The sequence below is a fragment of the Crotalus tigris genome, unplaced genomic scaffold (genome assembly GCF_016545835.1).
Source record: "Crotalus tigris isolate CLP2741 ecotype Arizona unplaced genomic scaffold, ASM1654583v1 scf7180000020184.803716, whole genome shotgun sequence".
In the NCBI taxonomy this organism is placed as follows: domain Eukaryota; kingdom Metazoa; phylum Chordata; class Lepidosauria; order Squamata; family Viperidae; genus Crotalus; species Crotalus tigris.
Genome location: NW_024097897.1, coordinates 372455 through 381510, shown reverse-complemented (window position 1 = coordinate 381510; position 9056 = coordinate 372455).

Here is a 9056-nt window from a genome sequence, read left to right as displayed (position 1 = left end):
CCTGGTCATACATGGGTCCCTGCTTCTATATCCAGGGTCACAGGTCCTCTGTCTTACGAGGTGTCACTGGACAACAGTCGTGTCCTGCGTCGACACATCGACCAACTTTGCCCTAGACGGGACCTTTCCGCTGAGACTCCTGGGTCTTTTCCAGGGGGGGAGGGGGACCCCTTTGGGCAAGGGGAAGGGCATGGGCTGCTGCCCATTATCAATGAGGAAGCCACAAACGGCTCATCTCAAGATTCCGCAAGTGCTCCCAACAGGAAGTCATGGAGCCCAACTAAAATCCAGGCATCAACGCCTACTCCAGCCAGGGAGTCACCCCAGGGGCATAATCACTACTCACCCGCATCACACAGTACTCCAGTCAGGGAGGATACCCGGGAGCATCCCAATAAACCATTCCCTGCAAGAGAGCTGGCACACACTCCTTCTAGTTGGCCCGACTCTACCCCTGTCCCTAGAAGGGGGCAAACACACAGGGAGGTGGTCGAGGAACCAAATCCCGACTACAACACCTCTGACTCCACTCAGGGGACAACTGAGTTTTGGGACAGTACTGAAACCCACACAAGCCCGGACACAGAACGGGATTCAGGGGACAGACAGCCTCCTGACAGGTCTTGGACAGACCTAGGAGGTTCTACAGAAACGCCCAACAGTGACAGTCACTTAGAAGGGCCAGAGAGCCTACAGCTAGGCAGGACAACCAGGTCACACAGTGGAAGAAGCCCTGGCCTGACGAGCCCAGTGGGCAAGCAAGCAGGCCAGGCATTGGAGCACAGTCCTTGGGAATCACCAAGGCAAAACAAGGGGGACAGGCACGCATCACCCCTCAGTCAAGGGGTACTTGGCAGGTACCCAGAAGTCAGGAGGTCACAGAGAGCAAGGAAATCTCCTAAGTATTTAGAGGATTTTGTAACTCTATTGGCAAAACAGAGTTAGTAGAAGAAGCAGGGCGCTGAGGCTGATGGTAAACGGGGAATACCTGGTTTTGGGGAGCATGGCACTACACTCACGATGGGTTATGTGTTATTATGGCATGGTGAATAAGTTTTAGCCCGGGGGGAAGGGGTGTTATGTCCTGAGCCTGTGCAAGCAGGCTCGGGGCATTGCAAACGGTCCCGGGCAGGTGCAAGCTGCCCGGGACCAGACAGGCTGTCGCCAGTACTTGTGAGCATGCGCAAGTGCTGGCGCGCCAAAAGTTGCAAATTGACCCGGGAAAGGGCTATAAAAGAGGCCGAGAGTTTTGGGCGTTGTCGGCGTTTTCTAACTGTAAGCTGAACTAAAGAATAAAGAGTTCCTGAGAACTACAACTGCTTCTCGTGTCTTGCCATTTCGCGAAGGACGCAACAGTATCCCCAACTTTATTTGTAACTAGATAAGCTGTGCCTGTTGGATCATTGTTTCAGAGATATTTCCTTACCTAAACAGAACCAGAATGATCACGGGTAGGCAAAGAACTGGAGAGAGCAGGAAACACTTCCAACTTCCTGTCAGCTTCTTCACTGAATTTCTTTGCGGGAAGATGGCAGTGAGGATTGGAAACCAGCCAACCTACCTTCCTTCCTTCCTTCCTTCCTTCCTTCCTTCCTTCCTTCCTTCCTTCCTTCCTTCCTTCCAGATAGCCCATTTGAGGTACCTTGGTGGAAAAGATTTTACTCTATGATGCACCATAAATACAAAGAGTTTTCGTAGCACATTGATGAAAGTATTACTTTTAGTCATTTTAAAAACATAGAAATGAGAACAAGCCGCAGGAATTTCTTCTAAATATGGCACAGAATTTGAGGAGCTTCCTAGCTGAAAGCTAATGCCAAATTGCTCGACTCTTAACGGTATCAGTGGTCTTTTTGAGCATATTTCTACACATAACAAAGAACGCCAATATGAGAGGGGAAATAAAGTCTCAGAAGCTGCATCAGCCTCAAGTATAAAAACCCTTTAATTTGATTCCCTATCTCCCTCTAGAGGATGCTGCCAGGAGAAATAGAAGGTATGGCTTTCTCCTGTGTTTAAGTCCTCTCCTACATGCTCTGCACCGCAGCACATTCATGGTCTGATCACCTCAGCCTTCACCCTTGGCAGCCCAATAGTGTCTTCGACTCACCCCCCGTCCATTAATGAAAAAGTCTGAAATCTTCACCTCATTTGTGCCTAGCTAAAGCACAAAATCTTTTTCTGCTCCGTTCCTGTGACATTTATTTATTTATTTATTTATTTATTTATTTATTTAATTTTATTTATATGCCGCCCAATCCCAAAGGACTCAGGGCGGCGTACAGAATTAAAACAATCATAAAACAATAAAATAATACAGTCATACCGCGAGTCCGATCATATCCCGGCTCCCCCCCGGGGACATCAGCCCCAGGCCTGCCGGAACAGGAGAGTTTTAATGGCTTTCTTAAAGGCCGGCAGGGTGGGAGTAGTTCGAACCTCGGGGGGAAGTTGATTCCACCAGGTCGGAGCCACCACAGAAAAGGCCCTTCCCCGTGGGCCCGCCAGCCGACATTGTCTGGCCGACGGGACCTGAAGGAGGCCCAATCTATGGGACCTCACCGGTCTCTGGGAACTGTGCGGCAGAATGCGGTCCTGTAAGTAACCTGGCCCTATGCCATGAAGGGCTTTAAAGGTGAACATTGCCTTCATTTCACGCCTACTAAATGAAACAGGCGTATATTGTTTTAACTGCATATTAGTCTGTGAAGGAAGGGAGCCCATGAATGAAATAAACATATATTGCCTTGGCTGTGTATCAATATCAAAGTAATATTTTCCCTGGTACCATCCAAAGGTGGCCTCAAAATATATGGAATCTGTTAAGCTTGAGCACCAATTATCTTGGCGTGATGCCGGAAGGGACTGAGAACAGTGATCGAGATGCTGGTGATTGGCAGCAACTAAGAACAGAGGTAAGAGAAGCCAGATAGGGATCAGCAAAGGGGACAGCACGTGTCATGCCAATTCTTGCTCATTCAAGGTGATAGTTTGATGATAGGTGATAGCACTATAATTCAATAGTGGGGAAAGCATGTCAATAGCTTTCCCCACTATAATTATAGCTTTGCTGGCTGAGGAATTCTGGGAGTTGAAGTCCACAAGTCTTAAAGTTGCCAAGGTTGAGAACCCCTGGCCTATAGAATAAGAAGGGAATATTTTGTGCTTGTTCCTTTCAGCAGTATTTTAACCTACATCTTCATCTTATGATGCACCAGCCCCACTTTGCCTGATTGCAATGTTCAGAGAAAAGGTATATTGAGCAGAGAGTAAGGCTTTAGTTCCTTATTTGCCATTCCCATATTTGTACGTTATGATCAATTCTTTGCTCAAAGTGAAAGCAGCAGTTACCCAGCAGAAGGTCAGTTTCAGGTACCCAACTCTATAGATTTTAGCCAGTTGCACAGTGGTGGCAAGACCTTCTCCATCTCTAAGAGACTATTTCCACCCTGCTGTGTTCCCATATATTTTTTTTTAATTTCATATCCATTTAATTTGAGAGATGCCCAAGAAAGAGGTAGGTGTGTGAGTGTGGGTGTGACAATTAATCTGGACAAGCAAAGAGTGTTCTGAAGTCAGATTCCTGCTGCAGTGCTTTAATTGGTGGGTTTTTTCCCCCGCTAGCTGGTGATGGGCTGAAAAGGAGTGTCTGCAAAACCAGAGGAGAAAATCAATCATCTTGGCTATAATGAGCAGGACACTCACCAGTCAAGACAAAACTTTCTGATACTCACTTAGAACTGATACAAGAAAGGCAGCATATGGGTTGGCAGTAGAGAGAGCAGATTTTCACTTGATGATGGGTGACACTCAATAATAGGGGAAGACACTCCTTCCAGGAAGGGAACTGTGGACTTTAGATTATTGAATCCCGTGTTACTTTTGAATCAGGTTTCAGCTGGGGGATCTATTACCGAGACAAGTACAGAAGAGCTCAAAAGTCCAGGAATTTGACATGTAACTCTTTCTTTCCACAGAAGTAATTATCTACATCTTGTTTACCTAAATCAATATTCATTTCACTGGCAAAAATTTAAGACTAGGGAGGACAGTGATTTTGCTGCTGCTTTGTGAAGTAGTTGGGATTCAGAAGTCTTTAGCAAAGCCGTGGTGGCGCAGTGGTTAGAATGCAGTTCTGCAGGCTAATTCTGCTGACTGCTGGCTGCCAGCAGTTCAGCAGTTTGAGTCTCACTGGCTCAAGGTTGACTCAGCCTTCCATCCTCCCGAGGTCAGTAAAATGAGGACCCAGATTGTTGGGAGGCAATAGGCTGACTCTGTAAACCGCTTAGAGAGGGCTGTGAAGCGGGTATATAAGTCTAAGTGCTATTGCAATTCACAGTAGATCCAAATATGTCTTCTGTTCTTCCTTGATCTAAAGCAGTGGTTCTCAACCTGTGGGTCGGGACCCCATTTGGGGTCGAACGACCATTTCACGGGGGTCGCCAAACAAGGCTGTCCGCCATTTTTTCCCCCTTTTCTTTGGCCACGCCCCTGGCACCCGGTGATGTATAAGTGGTTGGGGGTCACCACAACATGGGGAACTGTATTATGGGGTCGCGGCATTAGAAAGGTTGAGAACCACTGATCTAAAGAAGGGCCATCTACCTGAGGTGGGAGGGAGGGGAGAAGGATGTGAAATAAATGTAAAGCTGGCAACTATAACCACACAATCAAAGCAGTGCTCTTTTAAATGGGTGTTATGTGTGCAAGGGGTGGGGCTCCAGTCAGAGGGCCATGGCCATAGCTTGACTTTGTCATGACCCTCTCCCCATGCACCCTTGCGCTGGAGAACTCTTGATCTACATTCCAATGGTTTGATTGGGTTCATTTAGCGAACCACATTTCAAGCCTACATGAAAACCATACTGGGAATTCTAGTCCAAACTCCTCTGAAAAGCCAGTGATTGAGGAAGGCTCAGCTCTTAAGTGTTTTTTTTTTTTAAATCAAGATTGGAACAGGTGGAGGTGAGCAATAGATTCATAGCCCTGGAGTCCAGCTGTAATTCTGGAGGACCATATTCATCTCAGCCAGGCATTCTCATTGGGTGGCTTTGGGCCAGTCGCTCACTCTTTCAATCCAACTTGGGCTATTGCAGGGAGAAAAAAAAAAATGGGGGGAAAAAGTGTTCAGTATCACCTTGAGCTCCTGGAAAAAACCACAAGCTATATTTAAATCTAATTACTCTAAAAGTGCTAGGTACTTTTAGTGTCATATAGTTTAGTACGATACTCTTTTGATTTATCCTTTGAGGACTAATGTCCTAAAATAGCCTTTCCTAATATAGGCTCTTCTGAGAGCACAGGATTTATGTAAAACCAGCTCCAGTTAGGAGCAAAGTAACAATTTCCATCCTTTTAGCAATGACCACAAGAGGGAGCCTTGTACCTTTCTAACGCTTTTCCTCTGGTTCGATTTCTAATGTATAAAACTAACTTTCTGAAAGGGAGAGAGAGAGAGAAAAAAAATAAACACTGAGAACTAAGGCAGGCAGTGGCAGCAGCTGCTGCTGCTTTGGATTTCTGGCTACTCAACAGCACTATCTGTGACCTTCAGACAGAAATATCTCATATGATTGTCCTCAAGCTTCTCCCTATCTGGATGGACCAAGATAACAAACTCAGGAGCAATGCTTTGAATCTGAATTTCATCTGTGATTTGTGTCTCCTTTGTTTTCTTTGTTTTGTTTATTTATTTTATTTATTTATGAGACTTATATACCGCTTTAAGTTCAAGCACTCTCTAAGCGGTGTACACCAGTAAGCAATGTATATATATATTTACATTGCCCCCAACAATCTGGGTCCTCATTTTACCTACCCCGGAAGGATGGAAGGCTGAGTCAACCTTGAGCCGGTGAGATTTGAACCGTTGACCTGCTGAACACAGTCAGCTAAAGTAGCCTGCAGTTCAGAGTGAGGCAAATTGTGGGGGGGGGGAGAAACCCCACACACAGCAAAGCATGGAGGCCGAGGCCTATCTCCGCAAACAGAGTCTCGTCATTCCCATCAGGAGATCCCTGCCAGTGATGAGGTCCAGTTCCCAAAGAGATCCATGTCTCCCTTTCAAGTGGGCTGATTAGGATTTGAAGTGCCTGCAAGTAATGATCAGAGTGAAGGCGTTTTCCAGGAAAACCTAAGGACAGTGTGTGAATCTCGAAGAACAGCCGCAGCTCCCAGCAAGTGGGCCCGGCCTCTTGACCCCAAGCTCTGGAGCTAAGTCCCTGCCCAGAGCTGTCCAGTTGGGTGGAGAAATGCAAAGGGGCCCTCAGCTGCAGGGGAAAAAGATTATGCATCCTACATACTTTCTAGCTTATTCTTTTTAAAGTGCTCTGGGGTGTGTGTGTGTGTGTGTGTGTGTGTGTGTGTGTGTGTGTGTGTGTGTGTAGAATGCATTTGCAGAGCCAGCAAAGCAGTGGTGTCCCAGCCCCTGTTGCATATGGCTGCTTGCCTTCAGCCCTAAGCAAACCTGATTTTTATCTCTGTCTCCAGTCAGAGTTGGCTGCCTTCCCTTGCTAGATGCCTCCTACGCAGGCGAGGCTTGTAATAGTAAAATGCAATCTGGGACAGAAAGAAGCTGTGTGGATGGTTTGCAAATACTCCTGTTGAGAGTTTGTGCTTAAAGCCAGAGGGATGCCCCCCAAAATGTCCTGTTTTTGCTTAAGAAGTAAGTGGCCAGAAGTGGCCTCCATTAAACTGTCAAAAAAATAAAAATAAAAATATGGAGGGAGAAGAGCTACCCAAGCACTGCTGCGGTCATATCTCTGGAGCCATACCTGGGAGGCAACCACTGGAATACACTGCCTCCATATGTGTCTGCACCTTTCCCCAGCATTCTTCCATTGAAGAAAACCTGGAGATCTTCAGAACCTCAAAACAGAACCTTTGACATTCATGCATGCATTGCTCTCAGCCATAGTTATGCCTCAGAGGAATAATAATGCTCATTATTAAACCCAGTCTGTGTACTTGTGACAGAGAAACGCTACATTTTACCCCAAATCTAACGACAACTACCACCACAGCCATGATGGTGCAGTGGTTATAATGCAATGTTCTTGTTAGTTACGAAGTTGTGTCCGACCCATCGCAACCCCATGGACAACGTTCCTCCGGGCCTTCCTGTCCTCTACCATCTTCTGGAGTCCATTTAAGTTCACGTCTCCTGCTTCAGTGACTCCATCCAGCCACCTCATTCTCTGTCATCCCCTTCTTCTATTGCTCTCAATCTTTCCCAGCATTAGGCCTTTCTCCAGTGAGTCCTTCCTTCTCATTAGGTGGCCAAAGTATTTGAGTTTCAACTTCAGGATCTGGCCTTCTAAAGAGCAGTCGGGGTTGATCTCTTCTAGGACTGACCGGTTTGAACGCCTTGCAGTCCAAGGGACTCGCAGGAGTCTTCTCCAGCACCATAGTTCAAAGGCCTCAATTCTTTGGCGCTCAGCCTTTCTTATGGTCCAACTTTCACAGCCATACATTGCAACTGGGAAAACCATGGCCTGGACTATACGCACTTTTGTTGGCAGGGTGATGTCTCTGCTTTTTAGTATGCTGTCTAGATTTGCCATAGCTTTCCTCCCCAGGAGCAAACGTCTTTTAATTTCTTGGCTGCAGTCCCCATCTGTGGCGATCTTGGAGCCCAGGAAGATAAAATCTGTCATTACCTCCATTTCTTCCCCATCTATTTGTATTGCTAGCTAATTCTGCTCAGAACTTCGATCCTGATGGGCTCAAGGTTGACTCAGCCTTCCATCCTTCCGAGGTTGGTCAAAGGAGGACCTGGCTTGTTGGTGGCAATAAGCTGATTCTGTAAACTGGGCTGTAAAGCACCGTGAAGCTGTATATAAGTCTAAGTGCTAACGCTAGTGCTACTTTCTCCTGGGCTTGCCAGCTACTGCTGACTTTCATAGATTATATACTATGCCCATTTAAATAGAGAAGGATTGTTCCAAGCCAGTTCAGAAGATGATCGTTTTCTCTTCTCCCTCATGCTAATAGCTTTGGAAAACATGTTGGGACACTCTTGGCATCCATGTCTTGACTATTGTCTTTAATTATTATCAGTAAGAATAACTAAGATTGTAAAAATAGGCACAGTGTATTATCTGTGGCCCAACTGCAGTTCCCTGGAGGCTTTCCAGACGCTTAAATGTTTCAGCAGCCCATTCTTTCTTTTTTATGGGAACATCTGTGGCCTACAGGCCAGTCATTGCTGGAATGGGGATAGAGGATTGTGGATCCTCCCTTTCCTCCACTCTGGTAGGGGAGCTGGCATCAATTTTCAGCCTGTTGCATCCAGCCAAATGGCCTCAGTGCATGTGAAATGTTTGGAGAAAGAAAGAAAGCTTTGCACGTGCTCTGTTCTTACCACAAAGCGCAACAACAAAGAGCAGAGATAAGAAGGAGCTGGTGATAGGGAGCAAGGAAGAAAAGAGTGCAGAGAGTCCTGTGGGATTGAGGGAAGAGCGAGCAAATATGGAAGAAAGACCTATCATTAGCCAATTGAAACAGCTGCCTCATGAGAATGATCTGGGGTGCCAATTTATGACAGGAAGAGGTACTTGTGAGTGAAAGAATCAGGAAAGAGTCATTATTATAACCAGGAAATAAAAATAAGGCCTTAGTTACTCGAATCATGCTCCTCTGATTTACCTGTGCTTTTTCATTAAGCTGAATCTGCTCAAATGCTGCAAAATCAGAATTTTAGCATTTATTAAATTGTGATGACATGCAGTTCCCTAGACAGGTAGGAATTCCAAGGTTCAGCATTGGTTGTTCACATCTGAAGACACCCTAGGGTGGGAAGGCTGATTCTATGCGGAATTGGAGAGCTGTATGTGTTTAGCCTTGTGGAGAATGAGAGGAGGGGGAAGGTGGAGTAGGATATGACAGCACTCTTTAAATACCTGTCACACAGGAGAAGGTCAAGACCTATTTTCTTTCATCCCAGAATGCAGGACATGCAATAATAGATCTAAGCTACAGGGAGACAGGTTCTGATGGGTTGCTGGATGAATCAGTCCTAACTGAAGGAGCAGTTTGACAATACTGTTGAATCCATG